This window comes from Mus caroli, unplaced genomic scaffold, assembly GCF_978045245.1.
Source record: "Mus caroli unplaced genomic scaffold, Mus_caroli_1 scaffold_8, whole genome shotgun sequence".
Taxonomy (NCBI): Eukaryota; Metazoa; Chordata; class Mammalia; order Rodentia; family Muridae; genus Mus; species Mus caroli.
In genome coordinates, this window is record NW_028227263.1 from 99,545,450 (window position 1) to 99,563,627 (window position 18,178).

At 42.0% G+C, this 18,178-nt stretch overlaps 1 pseudogene; it reads left to right on the forward strand.

Annotated features, from left to right (window-relative positions):
* The first annotated feature begins 611 nt into the window (after nucleotides 1-611).
* On the forward strand, nucleotides 612-5,465 carry LOC110287679 (mas-related G protein-coupled receptor member X1-like; annotated as a pseudogene).
* The last annotated feature ends 12,713 nt before the right edge of the window (nucleotides 5,466-18,178 follow it).

Genomic DNA, 18,178 nt, shown 5'->3' on the forward strand with positions numbered 1-18,178 from the left:
TTGTGTGTGTGTACTTGTGCACGTGCATATGGTGGGGTTTGGGTGCATGGTAATGTAGAATTTTTAAGACCTACACTTCTATTTCCCTTCAAAAGCTCCTCTCAAGTAAAGGCTTTTTCCTTCAAAGTAAATACCACTAAAGGCCTCCTGGGAGAAAGAATGGAATCCATTCATGTGGTTTACTTCATGCCACCCCAATAAGGCTTCCATTTGTTGTTCTATTTTAATTTCTCTACCTCTTTTCTGGGACTGAGACCTCACTCCCCTTCTTCTGTTCTTTATGGTGCTGGGAAATTCAGTCCAGTCTCATATATAACCCTCTGCCACTCTCCTCCAAACCAGCATACACATAAATACACAATCAGTGTACAAAAATAAATCTACATGCTCAGCCAAGCCATAATGAGCCCTTGTGTTAGGGTAGAAATCAGGGTTCCCTCAGTAATGAAAGAATTTTGAAACACTCCCCCAAAATATTGTAAAAACAGATTTTAGAAGGAAACACAATCACAGTTTTACTAATATTTCAGAGCAAAACAACAGACTAAACAATCTGTAAATCTGGGCAGCTGCCAGGAGGAGGGAGATGGAAAGGGGGAAGAGAAAAAGCCATGCCTTTTGACATCCCAAGAAAGCTGGTAGGTCCAGCAATTGAAGTTGGGAAAAAACTCCATGGTGGAAAGGGATGTGGGTTTCAGAAATGATGGAGAGAGTCCAGACTGTCAGGAAAATGTTGCTTGGTCATTTGGCCCATGTTCAAAAGTAAAGGAGATCTAAAGAAAGAAAAAGGAACCTTATACTTTTCTGAGTCAGAGTGCTTTCAGAGAAGCAGACAGACTTAACTGTACCAACTGAGGAAAGGTCAGAGATGGCTGCATAGAAGGTGGAACTCCTGTGAAAGATGAGTGAGTTGTCATTCCTTCTCCCTACTTAGCAATCCCCTGGCAGGTGACTGACAGGTGCAGCTTGGTCATCTCAAGGGAGGAGGTTAATGCATGTGATCTGTAATCTGTTGCACAGACCAGTGTCATGTCTCAACCCAGAGTGAGGTGTATAACTCAGAATCCATTCTTTTGACCATGTGGAAGTATTGTTCCCTTAATGTACCTCAATAAAACCCTGATATCTTCAACTTTTCTGTTATTTTTAAATCCTGGGAGACAAATCTGATGCTTTGCTTTCTGAGGTTACAGGAGGGCAGGAAATGGATCCAACCCTGATCGTGAGAGTAGGGAATCATTTCCATGTGATTAAAAGGTCCTGAGTTATACACAGGAAGTAGGACCCAGACTAAAGAGTATACACAAGTTCTGTATTTGAATCGACAGTCCAGAATTCTTGAACCATGTGGTTATGTTACTCTCCTTTTATATATAAATGATTTTATTAAGCCATATGTACACCAATATCTATATTACATTATGATTGCCAGAAGAAGGGTCAATGTTTATTATTATTATTATGATGATGATCATCATCATCATCAACATCATTATTATTATATTAGGTATTTTCTTCATTTACATTTCCAATGCTATCCCAAAAGATCCCATACCCACACACACACTCCCCTACTCACCCACTCCCACTTCTTGGACCTGGCGTTCCCCTGTACTGAAGCATATAAAGTTTGCAAGACTAATGGGCCTTTCTGTCCACTGATGGCCAACTAGGCCATCTTCTGATACATATGCACCTAGAGACATGAGCTGCATGGAGTACTGGTTAGTTCATATTGTTGTTCCACCTATAGGGTTGCAGATCCCTTTAGCTCCTTGAGTACTTTCACTAGCTCCTCCATTGGGGGTCCTGTGATCCATCCAATAGCTGACTGTGAGCCTCCACTTCTGTGTTTGCTGGGGCCCAGTATAGCCTCACAAGAGCCAGCCATATCAGGGTCCTTTCAGCAAAATCTTGCTAGTGTATGCAATGGTGTCAGAGTTTGGAGGCTGATTATGGGATGGATCCCCATGTATGGCAATCTCTAGATGGTCCATTATTTTGTCTCAGCTCCAAACTTTGTCTCCGTAACTCTTTCCATAGGTGTTTTATTCCCAATTCTAAGAAAGAGCAAAGTATCCACACTTTGGTCTTCGCTCTTCTTGAGTTTCATGGGTTTTGCAAATTGTATCTTATATCTGGGGTATTCTAAGATTCTGGGATAATATCCACCTATCAGTGAGTACATATCATGTGAGTTCTTTTGTGATTGGGTTACCTCACTCAAGATGATGCCCTCCAGGTACATCCATTTGCCTAGGAATTTCATAAATTCATTCTTTTTAATAGTTGAGTAGTACTCCGTTGTGTAAATGCCTTACAGAAGCTTTGCAATTTTATGAGGTCCCATTTGTGGATTATAGATAATACAGCACAAGCCATTGCTGTTCTATTCAGGAATTTTTCCCCTGTGCCCATATCTTGAGGCTTATCCCCACTTTCTCCTCTATAAGTTTCACTGTCTCTGGTTTTATGTGAAGTTCCTTGATCCACTTAGATTTGATCTCAGTACAAAGAGATAAGAGATAAGAATGGATCAATTTGCATTCTTCTACATGATAACCACCAGTTGTGCCAGCACCATTTGTTGAAAATGCTGTATTTTTTCCACTGGATTGTTTTAGCTCCCTAGTCAAAGATCAAGTGGCCATAGGTGTATGGGTTCATTTCTGGGTCTTCAATTCTATTCCATTGGTCTACTTGTCTGTCGCTATACCAGTACCATGCAGTTTTGTTTTTTGTTTTTTTTTTTATCACAATTGCTTTGTAGTACAGGTTAGGTCAGGCATAATGATTCCACCATAGGTTCTTTTACCTTTGAGAAGATTTTTTGCTATCCTAGTTTTTTTGTTATTCCAGATGAATTTGCAGATTTCCCTTTCTAATTAATTGAAGAATTGAGTTGGAATTTTGATGGGGATTGCATTGAATCTGTAGATTGCTTTTGGCAAGATAGACATTTTTACTATATTGATCCTACCAATCCATGAGCATGGGAGGCCTTTCCATCTTCTGAGATCTTCTTTGATTTCTTTCCTCAGAGACTTGTAGTTCTTATCATAGAGATCTTTCACTTCCTTAGTTAGAGTCAAGCCAAGGTATTTTATATTATTTGCGAGTATTGAGAAGGGTATTGTTTCCCTAATTTCTTTCACAGACTGTTAATCCTTTGTGTAGAAAAAGGACATTGACTTGTTTGAGTTAATTTTATACCCAGCTACTTCACTGAAGCTGTTTATCAGGTTTAGGAGTTCTCTGGTGGAATTTTTAGGATCACTTATATATGCTATCATATCATCTGCAAAATGTGATATTTTGACATTTTCCTTTCCAATTTGGATCCCCTTGATCTCCTTGTGTTGTCGAATTGCTCTGGCTAGGAGTTCAATTATAATGATGAATAGGTACGGAGAAAGTGGACAGCCTTGTCTAGTCCCTGATTTTAGTGGGATTGCTCCCAGCTTCTCACCGTTTACTTTGATGTTGGCTACTTGTTTGCTGGATATTGCTTTTATCATGTTTAGGTATAGGCCTTGAATTCATGTTGTTTCCAAGACTTTTAACATGAATGGGTGTTGGAATTTGTCAAATGCTTTCTCCGCATCTAAGGAAATGATCATGTGTTTTTTGTCTTTGAGTTTGTTTATATAATGGATTACGTTGATGGATTTCCATATATTAAACCATCCCTGCATTCATGGAATGAAATCTACTTGGTCAGGATGGATGATTGTTTTGATGTATTCTTGGATTCGGTTAGCGAGAACTTTTTTTTTTTATTATTGAGAATATTTAATGAAACAAAACATATTTCTCATCTGAGATACCAATCATTTGCAATGTAGGCAATCTCATTCTGTTACCTTCACAATCAATACTGATGATAAAATTATGTCTGTAGACATGTGCTTATAATTATTAATCAAATTGTCTGGCATATATCACATCAAGCAACAAAAAACTGTTTTCCACTCTGTTTTGTTTTGATTTTTTCATTAATTTTTTACATTCCATATTCCATTTCCCACTTCCACCCCCATCCACTCTCCAACTGCTCCACATCCCACACCTCCTCCCCACCTCCTGTCTCCACATGGATGCCCCCATCCCGACCCCACTTGACCTCTAAACTCCCTGGGGATTCCAGTCTCTTGTGGGTTAGGTGCATCATCTCTGAATGAACGCAGACCCGGAAGATATCTATTGTATGTCTGGGGCCTCATAACAGCTGGTTTATGCTGTTTGGTTGTCCAGTGTTTGAGAAATCACACGGGTCCAGATTTATTGAGACTGCTGGTCCTCCTACAGGTTTCTTCTCATATCAGGACTAGTAAATTTCTTTTAAGGACTCATTTTTAAATTCATTGAGATTACAGCAGTTTTCTTAACCCAAGAGACATCTTTCCAATGCAAAATTATTTAACTAATTGTTGCACCTATCAAAGAAGTAAAAGATATGTGTGTGTGTGTGTGTGTGTGTGTGTGTGTGTGTGTGTATTCATAGTTTTCCCAAAATATCAGGGATTGTTAAGAACACACAGGGCTATAAACATATGTCTTTGCCACTTGAACAAACCTGTAGACATCAATGCTATCAGCTTTACTTGAGTTATGGAAGACTGTGTTCTTGGGAATTTGAGAATTGTTCCCTTAATCAAATTCTCCAGCATTAATAGAGTGCTATTCTAATTTCTTTTTTTTTCCATTTTTTATTAGGTATTTAGCTCATTTACATTTCCAATGCTATACCAAAAGTCATTGACTTCATCTATGCCCATAAATTAAGCAAAGATATCTTATGGAATTCAGCAATTGTTCCCTATAACGCAGGGCTGAGTGTCCTCAATGATATTAGCATGGAGCACTGCCTGTCTGTATTGTGGCCAAACTGGTACCATTGCCACCACCCAAGAAACATGTCAGCTATCATATGTACCTTAATCTGGGTTCTGTCCTTTCTCATGGGCATCCTTGATAAGTTCTTCTTGGAATTCCTGGGTGAGACTCGTCATCATTTTTGGAAATATGTTGACTTTATTATAACTGCACTTCTAATTTTTTTTATTTATGTTTCTCTCTGGGTCCAGAATGGCCCTACTGCTGAGGATCCTCTGTGGCTCCAGGAGAAAACCCCTGTCCCTGCAGTATGTTATCATCTCTCTCACAGTGATGGTCTACCTCATCTGTGGCCTGCCTCTTGGGCTTTACTTGTTCCTGTTACACTAGTTTGGGGTTCATTTGCATCATCTGTTTTGTCACATTTACCACGTTACTGCAGTCCTGCCCTGTGTAAACAGCTCTGACAACCCCATCATTTACTTCATTATAGGCTCCTTTAGGCATTGTAGAAACCATTGGTCCCTCCAAACTATTCTTAAAAGTGCTCTGGAGGACTTCCTGAGGAGGATGAATATACAGACAGCCATCTTCAGAAAACCACTGAGATGTCAGAAAGTAGATGTTGATAGTCAAGACAATATTAACTTACTCTTCTCTCAGAAACACCTCACTGATTGCAGTGCTTTCAATTAATTATTTTTAATCCAATTTTCTTATACTTCTCAAAGTAGTCATGAATAAGAATTTCTCCAACATTCTTGGCCTTGTAAATGAATTTCTCAAATATCGTCCAAAATTTCTTTTATTTTATTTTATTTTTATTAGATATTTTCTTTATTTAAATTTCCAATGTTATCCCCTTTCCTAGTTTCCCCTCCAAAAGCCCCCTCTCCCCTTCACCCTCCCCCACTGCTCCTCAACACACCCACTCCCATAATTGAACACTTTCTTGCACTTTTTTTCTTTTTTTTTTCACTTTTTGTTTTTTATTAGATATTTTCTTTATTTACATTTCAAATGTTATCCCTTTTCCTGATTTTCCATCTGAAAACCCCTTATCACCCTCCCCCTGTACACCAACCCACCCACTCCCACTTCCTATCCTGTCATTTCCCTATACTGGGGTATAGGGCCTCACAGGACCATGAGTCTCTCCTCCCATTGATGAACTACAATAGCAGGAAATGTATGAGATCAGCAAGTGGATGATCTCTCATCAAAAGCTGAGAGTGAACAGGGCCAAGGCATAAACTGGATCCTGTACAGATGGGAGGAAACAGCAGATGTTCAGAGGGTGTGAAGAGTAACATCCATTGTGGCTCCAATGGATTGAGCTAAGGAACAGTGAGAAATGACAGAAGGAAGATAATGGAGCCTGATAAATGGAATTTCAGAAATCTGGCTGTAAGACAGGAAGTCCCAGAGACACTTGGCTGTTGTCTTTCTGGAACATGCGGCTATGTTGTGAAGTGGACTATGTTCTGATGACAGCCAGTAAGGTAATAAAAGACCCTAAGACTAAAATTAGACACATGATCCCAGTCAACGCCATGACTATATCCTTATAACTCCTTGAAAAGAAGCTCTAGTTAAGATGAAATCTGATTCCTGACATATAGAAACCATACATAACCACTGTGCTGTTAGAGGCTGTGCATGCCTAGTAACTTGTTGTAAAAGAATTGAAAAGCAAACACAACCAGAGAGAAACAAGCTCGTCTGAGACTAAAGTATCCTGTTAGAGATATAAATTTGGAAATCATAATTATGGGTCATCATTGTGTTCATCAATGACTACTCTTTCCAAATTCACCTGAAAATACTTGTTTCTCTATGTGTGTTCAGGACTCTCCATTTGCTGAATACATGCATACATTTCTTTGGACCAGCCAATGAAAGGGAACAAAAGAAACCAGGAAATGAGAAAAGTGCATAAATGTTTATTCTTCCACTTACCCAAAGCACCAAGTAATACAGCACTTTAATGTGGGTAACTGTGGCCCATGCCAAACCTGCACTATCCTCTGAATTAGTCTTCAAGCTCCAATGTCCTGCTCTCTTATAAGAATGGCCTTAATGGAAGCAGGGATACTTCGTGTAGAGTAGCAGGAGCAAAGGCACAGAACATAGTAAATGATGATATAGGATGCTATAGAGAGAAGTGGAGCTATAAGAAGACATTTACCTTCCCCCTACTGTTTCTGTTGTCTTACTGAAGAGAGTCAGATGCAATGAGGCAGATGGAAAAAGTGTCAGAGACTTGAAAGCACAGTAGTCATTTAACCACAGATGAATAAACTGGAGAGACTTGCAGGAGTTGCCAGTTTTTCTCCAATAGAATGTAGCCTCTCAAGACCTTGTCTGGTTCACAGCTGTGCACTGCATTACTGAAGACACTTTGTGGAGCATAGTAGGTACTCAGTGAATACCTTTTAATCAGAGAGTGCACCCAACTGTCCCGTGCTATTGTCCTCGCCCGCAAGAACACGCAGGGAACACAGGATTCTTCTGTAGCAATTCTTTATTGCATATTGATGAGGTAGCCAAAGAACCTCAGAAAGGCACTGCTTATATACACCCTGGCGTGGCGTGTCCACGCCTGACTGGTCGCTTACCCACGATCTCATATACACGCCCCGGGGTGGGCTATGACTTGGCGCGCATTTACTCTAGCACATGTGCACACAGCTTGTTCTTTGTTTAGGTGGCATAAGGCACTGCGGAAGCCGGCGCCATCTAGTGATGGCAAATGTTATCACCGCTCTCCACACCCAACTTTAAGCCTACATTTTAAAGCACTCTCACGAATTCATGAGTCATATCTTTGTCCACAAAGGTCTGATTGACAGTTGATTGCTCACTTAAACAGCACAGTCTGTTGTTTCACTAAGATGTTATCTATCATGCAAAGGGCAGTGTTAATCTTAATACATTCTCTAGCTTTCTGGTTAGCTTTTGTCAAGTTGACACAAACTAGGGTCCTCTGGGAAGAGAAAACCTTGATTGAGAAATTGTCTCCACCAAACTGATCTGTGGGTTTGCTTGTGGGGCATTTTCTTAATCAATGAATGATGTGGGAGAGCCATGCCCACTGTGGGTGGTGCCACCCCTGAGCAGGCAGTCCAGGGGTGTATAAGAAAGCAAGCACAGCAAGCTGCAGAGAGCAAGCCAGTGAAAAACACCCCTGTCTTGGTTTCTGCTTCCATTCCTACTTCTGAGTCCCTGCTTGGGTTCCTTCCCTGGCTTCATTGAATGTCACCCAACCTATAAAGTGAAACATTCCTTTTCCTGTCCAGGTTGCTTTGGGCAGTGCTTTATCACAACACAAAACAGCTGACTAGGACACTAGCCTGAAGACCAAGGAGCAGAGAGGTAGACAGAAACCAAGAAGCAGAGAGGTAGGCAGGCCAAGAGAGCAAATTCCAACTACAAGCCAGGAAACACAAGCTCCAAAACATTTGCCTCCCCATTCATTCTTACTTTGTACCTTACATTATATGACTTTATTCTTATTTTCATCTGAACTTCTGGGCTATAAAGGGGCAGGATTTCCTAAATACTGCATTTGCTAATGGCAGAAAATTCTTTCAATTTTTACATGAGCCTCCAGAAAGTGAATGTGTTTTGTAAGTTTTGGGATCCTTGATGCCTGTCCCATTAGATGGCAATTAAAGATGTTGAGGACCTGGCACAAGCCCTTTCTATAAAAAATGTAATTTTTTTCTTTTTGTTTTTTATTGGATATTCTATTTATTTACATTTCAAATGTTATCCCCTTTCCCAGTTTCCCCTGTAGAAACTCCCTGTCCCATCCCCTCCCCCTGCTTCGATAAGGGTGCTCCTCCACCCACCCCCTACTCCCGCCACCCCGCCCTGGCAATCCTCTATACTGGGGCATTGAGCCTTCACAGGACCAAGAGCCTCTCCTCTCATTAATGGCCAATGAGGCCATTCTCTACTACATATTATGGCTGAGGCCATGGGTTGTTCCATATGTACAGCAAACTATTTTAAGAAGAGAAACAACCAAGCGAATACATATGAGTCATACAGCATCTAGTAACAAGTGTAGATAAAGACAGCTCCTTCCATCTCTCACAAAAAACACCACTCTCACATCAAAGGAACAAGAGAGCTTATTATGAGCCACATATAAAATCTATGGCTCAAGAACGCAGGTTCAAATTGCCCCAAATACAATGTTCCAATTTAGAAACAGCTTCCTGAGACTTCTAAAGTAAGAAATTACAGGGGGGGGGGCGGGGAAAAAGCCATAAATAAAATTTTAAAATGCCAATGGAAACCTCATTTAGGCAGGTTAAGTCCAAGGATGAAATCACTGCTATAGGTCTCAAGTGTTCTCTAACAGCATACTTAGCCTTCAACTTGGTAGACATGCATAGCCTGTTAGGATATTAAGACCTAATGTTAAGGAGGATATGTCAAGTACAGAGATGTGTGATGAATGGTTAATAAGAAAGATAAATGTAGCCCAACAGAATTTGGCTCTGGTCTAGACCTGCAACATTTGTACTTTCCACCATCACTGTACTAAGCTGTCAGCATCAAGGACCCCAAATCCAGTGCCATCTTCTCTGTTAACTTCATTTCATACCACTCATTACACAGCTAGGGAAGACCCAAAAAAATCTGAATGTTATATTTAAAGTTAAGGGGTCACGGGGACATTCTGATGTAGAATCAGAGTCATGATATGCATGACTTCTGTACTGTTACATGACACAGGACAGCTCTGGCTAGAAGAAAACACAACCAATCCTACGATCTAAGCCATGATGGAGCATACTCTTTCAAATTTTGAGCCAAAAGAAAAAAATCTTTCCACTCACAAGTTGCTTTTTTGTCAGTTGTATGGTCATGGTAATGAGAACAGTTTCTAACAAAAGTAGCTCAAAGCAGAAAACCAGTGCTCCCTGCAAGACAATAACAAAAGTTGTGGCTTTTCCTCCACATCCTCCTCAAGCTAAGCAGGGTTGCAGGAACCAGGGGAGCACATGAGAGATGCATGCATTCAGCCTTGATAGGTCAAGTTTCCTGGTACCTTTCACTCAAAGCCTTCCGTCCTGCTGAGGCCTGGGCAGTCTGGACTGAGCAGGGCTTTTCAGAGATAGGAAACCATCCAAGACCCTAGAGTCTGCCTGTGTTCTCCACTCAAGCACTCTTCCTATTTCCTGCACTAATATTCTTGATGGGCTCCAAATTTCCCTTCTCTCTTCTAATGTGTGTGAACAGCCATTTCAGAATCACACATATTAGAAGAGAGTAGTTGCATATTCTTCATCCTTCCGGCAGCCACTCAGCCAGATTATTGTCCACTACACAGGGCACAGCAGAGGTTGATGTTCCCTCCTTAATGATAATGGACTAAACCTCTGAACCTGGAAGCCAGGCCCAGTTAAAAGCTGTCCTTATGAGAGTTGCCTTGTTTGTGATGTCTGTTCACAGCAGTAAAACACTAGATGAGACAGCATGGAACCATTTCTGAACTGCCTTGCTTCTCTACTTTCCTATAGGTAAGATAGGGACAATGACAAAAGCACATGACTAATTGAAATTTAAAATGATACCAAGCTGTCTCTGAATCAGCAGAAATAAAGACCCTGATTTGGATGTGCTGGGCATCAGTGCCTGGGGTGGGCTAGCAGAAAATGCAATTCTGTTCTGGCTGTGGGCTCCTGGATACTCAGAAATGCCTTCTCCTTCTGCATCCTAATCCTGGAAAGGCTTCCCTTCTTATCCTTGTGATTTCAAGGCAGAAAATTTCTGTAGAGACTTTTCAACTTCTTTATCTCATCTCCACATCCATGTTGAGCACCATTTCATGTCTTGCTCCATCCATGACCAGAGCCATGATACTAGCCAGATACACATCACCCAATGAGTCCTGCTCTTTCCCACATCCCTATGGCTGAACATCTTGTAAGGTATCCATTATGACTTCCTATCTTAATGTTAGTATTTTGCTTCATGTTAAAGAGTTCATTTCTTTGCAATGGCAAGGTTGAGAATTTCATATATGAGTGCAATATATTTTTGTTATTAAAAATTTCCCTCCACTACTCCTACTCATTTGGTGTGCTGCGCCCATTCCCCATCTCTAGTTTATGTCATCTTCTATATGTGATGGTTTAAATGAAAATGGATACGACAGACTCATATTTTAATGCTTTGTCAATACCGAGTGGAACTACTTGAGAAGAAATAGGAGGTGTGGCTTTTTTGGAAGAAGTGTGTCACTTGGGTATGGATTTTGATGTTTCAAGAGCCGACACAAGAATGTGTGTGTGTGTGTGTGTGTGTGTGTGTGTGCCTGTCTGTCTCTCTGTCTGTCTGAGTCTCAGTCTGTGTGCCTCTTTCTGTCTGTGTGTCTCTTTCTGTCTGTATTTCTCTATTTCTGTGTGTCTCTCTGTTTCTGACTGTCTCTGTCTTTTTGTCTTTTTGTCTTTTTGTCTTTTTGTCTCTTTGTCTCTTTGTCTTTCTCTCTCTCTCTCTCTCTCTCTCTCTCTCTCTCTCTCTCTCTCTCTCTCTCTCTCTCTCTCTCTCTCTCTCCTCTCCTCTCCCATTTCTCTGCCTGTTGCCTGACTGCAGATCAGGATTTTAAAACTCACAGGTACTGCTCCAGCACCATGTCTGTCTGCTGTAAGATAATCAAGGACTAACCCTCTAGGGCTTTAATCAAGCCCCCCAATTAGATGTTTTCTGAGAGTTACCTGGGTCATGGTGTCTCTTCACAGCAATAGAATAGAGCAGAAACAGCACATGTTTTATGATTTTTGTTTTACATATGAAACCTGCTGAATCCAAAAAGTGTATGTATAAGGCTGACGACTTAAAAATGGGCAAAATGTCTTGGGATATTGTCCCTGTGGAAAGCCTACCCTGCAACTCAGCAGCATTGAGTACCTGTAATTCTTCAACTAGGAGTGGGTTGCCTCCCCTTCCCCTCCTGGAGCGTTGACTGCTGCAGTCTTATGCAGGTCGTGAAGCACTTTATTTCTGCATTTAAAAATTACATTCTTAATGTCACTTATGGGGATTTAACTTTATTAGATCATGGCCTGTCTGGTTTACAGATTTATTGAGCACCAGCCCTCTCCTTATTTATAGCAACTACCATATCCATCTAGATGATCAATCCACTCTTCTCTACATTTTAACCGTTTTTAACCTTACCACCCACTCTGTACAATCACCTGTTCTGTATTGAGTCAAGCTGCACATCAGTGGGACTGCCAAAGTCTTCATTTCCACATCATCTGACCAATCCTCCCCTCTTCTGTATAACTGTTTTCCATAGAGCCTCTGCTCCAATAGCCTCCCCACATTCAACCCAAATGCTTGACAATACATATCAAGTCCAGGCTTGCTACATTCAGAGTCCACCGTGTCTTCTTAGAGTCAAGAGCTTGCACACACTCTTGGTGCCCTTACTCCATTCACCACTGCTCACTTACCAAACACAGACTACCTGTTTAAATATCTTATTCATGGGCTGGGCATGAGGATATGTCTCAGGTTGTAAAGCACTTCCTTACCATGTATGAATCCCTGGGGATGATTCCCAGAGTCATATAAATTATCTGTGGTGGCATATGCTATTGCCCGCGCTTTTGTTCCCCTGGTAAGAACACGCTCAGGGCAACCGGAATCTTCTGCAGCACAAGCTTTATTGCTTACCCCATCAGGAGCCAGTGGAGAAGAGAGCCAGAGAGAGAGAGAGATGGCGGAGCCCCCTCCCTTTTATGGAGGTCTGTCCTCCGCCTCGGACGTGTCACTCCCTGATTGGCTGCAGCCCATCAGCCAGAGTTGTCGTCACGGGAAAGGCAGAGCACATGGCGTGGAAAGCTACCCCGGCACATGCACAGCTTGCTTGTTTACTACTTAGAACACGGGTGTCAGTGCCATCAGCGCCATCTTGTAATGGCGAATGTGAAGGCGGCTCCTTACATCTCCCCCTTTTCTTTTATATAAGAGCAATAGGCCACCCATATTAATGAGAGTGGAGATAGAGGTCAAATCCCCAGTGTGTAAAATAGGGGTTTTACACAAAACCTCCTCCCAGGCTCATCACCCAAAGGGGTCTTGGTCCGCTCCCGTGTCGTTTTTCTTGGGGGAAGGACACTTGGACACTCAACCTTCTTGAAAGATGACATGTCTCCCTAGAATAGGCTCATATATGCCACAGAGCCCTTCTACTGCAGTGCTTAGCCATGCAACTCTCTCGGGCTGCTGAAGCACACTCACTCTATCCCGTGCAATGAGACTAGCCTCGTGGGGTGCAAGAGCTGAGTGGCCAGCGACCTATTGCTTAAGCATAGATAACCATATATCAGGGGAAGCACCATGTTCTAGTGCTGCAAGCGCCTGGGAAATAATCACCATGTCTCTCCTAGTTTGGGCCTTAAGCTTACAGACCAATCAAAGAAGCAACACTAATCCACAGCAAAGAACAGCTCCAAATAATTCCACCCCCACCCATTCTTTAAAGAAGGAAAATGTTGAAAAGATAGTCCTTAGGTCAGGGACAGGTCCAAGTGCGTGGGGCAAGTCTCAATTTTTGAAGGGTCTGTTCAAATTTAGCCGTCCAATTCTGTATCTCCCAATGCTGCTCTCCCTTTGTTGTTATCGCCCTGGACATCACCAAGACGAGGGACATCAGTATTCCCTTGGTCAGTCTGGATTTTTCGGGTGAGTCTTTCTGGTATCCAAAATGGGTTGTCTTCATTCTGTGGAAAAACACAAACAGCTCCCCTGGATCTTATCAAAATAGGATCCGGGCCTTTCCATTTGTTATTTAAAACATCTTTCCATTTAACCATCTCTTTGGGCCTATCTGGCTCTGAACAATGTCGTTCAGCCGCGGTATGGCCATGAGAATCAAGATTTAAAAAATTGAGTGTAAAAAGTGCTGTAGACACAGACACTCTTGGTACTCGGGGTAGAGCACCTCGACTCCCCCTTTCTGTTTTATTAGATGGGATTTGAGGGTGCGGTGCGCCCGCTCAATAATACCCTGTCCTTGGGGGTTGTATGGAAGTCCAGTCAGGTGGGTTACGTCCATCTGACGGCAGAACTGTTGGAATTTTTGAGATGTATAAGCTGGTCCATTATCAGTCTTAAGTAGTTTGGGTTTTCCCCAAGCACTCCATGCCTCAAGGCAATGTTGAATCACATGTGAGGCCTTTTCTCCAGTTAAAGGAGAGGCAAACAAAACTAATTGTATCTACTGAAAAATATTGGCAACTTTACTGGAAGGCTTAATCACTCCAGCCATTTCTAAAAAATTAAGGGGTTCTAAAAAGGTTTTTAAAACTTCTAAAACCACTAAACATTTTACCACTTGAGGTGAAGTTTCATTATATTGTTTGGATACTACTTTACCATTAGCCACATAGGCACCTATGCCAGTTTTTGATCCATCAGTATATACCACAATCCCATTTTTAAGTGGGTTTCTTGCTGTTATTTGTGGAAACACAACAGATTGATTTTGGGCAAACTGTAAAACTGGATGTTTTGGATAATGGTTATCTATTTGTCCTGAAAAGGAGGTAACTAAAACTGCCCAATCATTAGATGTGGCTGCCAAGGTTTGAACCTGTCAAAAGTCTAATCTCTCTGCTCTGGAGTCAAAGCAGCAGCGTTTGCTCGGGCCTGCGTTTGTGCAGCCTCTTGCCATAGAGCTCTCCATTCCATATATTTGCCCATACTGGGGAGAGCGGCTTTTGCAATCATTTGCCAGTCGGCAGGAGTTAGTGCCATGCTGGCAAGCCTGTCTAACTGCACCAAAGTAAAATTAGCATTGGCTCCATATTTACGGACCGATTCGGCAAGCTCTTTAACCGGAGCGTGAACACGCCCACCCTCGGCTCCTTCAAAGACCGGAAATGCCTGTTGTATCTTTCTTTGTGCCTCTCTTGAAATGAACGAGTCTGCGCACTGCCTCTCTGCACAGGGCCGACGCACTACGCAGGGCGGGGGCTCCGCATAGGGCGGAGGTGCACTATGACCTTGAAGCCAACTGCCCTGAGGCCAAGCAGCAAGCTGGCCTTTGCCAGCCGCTTTTGGCTTTTTTCTTGACTTAAAAGCTCAAATTTCTCTCTCATAACGAGCTGCTCCCTCCTCCAAGTCTGTTTTCTCAGAAGGGCTAATTTTTTCATCTGATTCACAGCTACTAAGAACTGGCTCTTTAAACTCATCTCTTTTCTCCTCTTTCCTTCTAATCTCTCCCCAGGTATTCTTCCCTGACATTAACTTTTCTTTTTTCCTTTGTTTTTTCTCCTCTTTCCTTCTAATCTCTCCCCAGGTATTCTTCCCTGACATTAACTTTTCCTCGGGTTCAAGACCCGTGGAAAGGCCTGTATACTTATTTCGCGCGCCATGCTTTCTCTTTTTTCCTGCTCTCTCTCCCCGCTTTACTTCTGATAGACTGTCTTGAATTTTGTCCAGAATTCTCCACCCTGCCTTAACCACTTGTTGACATGTGAAAGGAAATAAAAGGGCTTTTAACACTAGAGAAAGTTCAAGACCAGACATACCTTGTAAAGCTGTAACGAACGCGCATCCGTTCCCCAGCTGAAGAGTTCTGAATCTACGTTGGATCCTTCTCAAAAGTCTGTTTCCGGGAACACTTCATTACCACAGTTCCCCAGCTGTAGAGTTCTGAACCCACACCGGATCCTTCTCAACAGTCTGTTTCCGGGAACACTTCATTAACCGCTCCTTCTCCGTGATGTAGTAGCTCGCGGGTTCCGGCACCATTTATTGCCCGCGCTTTTGTTCCCCTGGTAAGAACACGCTCAGGGCAACCGGAATCTTCTGCAGCACAAGCTTTATTGCTTACCCCATCAGGAGCCAGTGGAGAAGAGAGCCAGAGAGAGAGAGAGATGGCGGAGCCCCCTCCCTTTTATGGAGGACTGTCCTCCGCCTCGGACGTGTCACTCCCTGATTGGCTGCAGCCCATCAGCCAGAGTTGTCGTCACGGGAAAGGCAGAGCACATGGCGTGGAAAGCTACCCCAGCACATGCGCAGCTTGCTTGTTTACTACTTAGAACACGGGTGTCAGTGCCATCAGCGCCATCTTGTAATGGCGAATGTGAAGGCGGCTCCTTACAATATGCCTATTAACCCAGCATTGGGAGAAAAAGACAAGAAAATCAGAAACTCAAAGTCATTCTAATGTATATAGCAATTTTGAGGCCCTCTTTGAATACATGAGGCCCAATCTTAATAAAGAGATAAATACAGAGGGCGGGGTCTTTAAGTCACTTCTCAGTATGTCTAGTATACATAAAACATTTTTACATCTCATGTAGTTGGATTGTATAATTGTTAACAGAGAAAAAATGTAAAATGAAAATGAATGTTTGCTGATCAAAACTGTAAACTTAACTATTAAGATATTTAGGAATAGTTTAACACACAACTGCATCCAAACAAAACTTGCCCCCCCCCCATTTTTTTTTGATTTTTGATTTTTGAGACAGGGTTTCTTTGTATAGCCCTGGCTGTCCTGGAACTCACTATGTAGACCAGGCTGGCCTCAAACTCAAAATCCACCTGCCTCTGCCTCCTGAGTTCTGGGATTAAAGTCATGAGACATTAGCCTTTCCTTTGATTCATTTCTGTGATATTTGGAAAAATCTGGAAATATACCAACATTGATGCTTTAGCAGATAAAAGGAAAGCAAGGTCATTGGGAGTATGAAGCAAAAGATGGAGACTTTGTTTCATCCCTACTGAGCACTTAAGGACACTCCTGACTTTGCTTGGCATTATTGTCCAGGTGGCAGGAAACTCCAAGCAACAATCTCTTACAGGAGGAAAGACACAGTGTAGTGATGAGTGCAAGTTGAGAGATAAAAGCATAGCAAAAGCAGAGATTGAAAAATGTCTCAGGAGGAATATGATGTAACAGACCCTACACTCCCACTTGGCAATAGGACTCAGAGCAGAAAACCACCCGGCTGTCTGGGGAATTGATAACATTGACTTCCTTCCAACTTTTAAATGCACTTCTCCAAAGCAAAGAAATATCCTGTAGTGACTGTATCTTTCCTTCTACACAAGCCAGTGAGCTACATCCTGCAAGAGGACTGGGCGAAAGGTAAGGGTCTATCTACAACTTATTTCTGAATCTATTGTTACATCTTTTATCTGCTTATATCCACATAAATCCATACTGGGGCAGCATATTATAGTTGCCATGAGGGCCATGAGAGGAAAAGATGAGCAGTGTGCAGCTCCATTTTGGTGAGTTTAGTGCGGACAGGCAGGACAGTGAGTGGTTAGAAGCTGCTAGATGATATTCATGAGACTCCATCCTGATCTCCTTACAAGTGAAGGTTTTCCTGATAACCTGCTCAACAGATGAGCTCAAATCACAGACCCTTATGACCAGAGAATGCATGCAGTGTTCCAGCAGACCTGAGGTAACTTCAGTGCACATCCTCTTGCTCTGTGGGGTTGCAGATATCAGCCAGTGATCTTGCCAAACAACAGCCCAGCCAGCTACCCCACCCAAATTGAGAGCAAGGGGATTTCCCAGGTATCTAGATAACCAGAAATCATGAACTAACTGCTTATGGCCAGCAGTAGCTGCCCATTCACCAATATGGATTACACAACAAGCAGAGATGGGGTCTGTCTCCACCAAATAAAAATGAAAAAGAAATGTCTGTCCCCACAAATGCTCAACCATCAGGGAAAAGATACATAGCTTAATAAATCTCAAGAACTTGTTAGTTCTCTAGATGACAATAACGAAGATACAACAGCATTAATTTTAAAACAGGTAGAGAAATTATAGGAAATCCAGACCAGTTCAATCCTCCTTAAAACTGTCAGTAAAGTTCAAGGATATGAAGACAAGAAATTAATTAAGATATGGAAACAACAAAGCAGTTGAATAAGCAACCATCTCCTAATTAAGACACAAATTTGAACAGCTATCCTTTTTATCAGGATATATTAATCATACAAGATCATTGGGTTTGCTAATGATGTTTCATATGTAACTGCAGTACCTGGAAGGGATTCATACCTTCACCACACTATCTTCCCTACCTCCTCTTGCACTTCTCCACCATCTCATAAATAATCCCAATTTTACTGTGGTGTGGGTTTTTTTTTCAGTTCTCCAATCTTCCCAGCGTTCCTCAATCTGAAATAATTTCATTGCTCACACACAGGTTTGTGTAGGTTAGAAGTAAGAAATAAGGTATCTCACTTGATCACACTCTCCAAACACACACTTTATTTTTTAAAGGCATTTTTATTATATATTTTCTTCATTTCCATTTCAAATGCTATCCCCAAA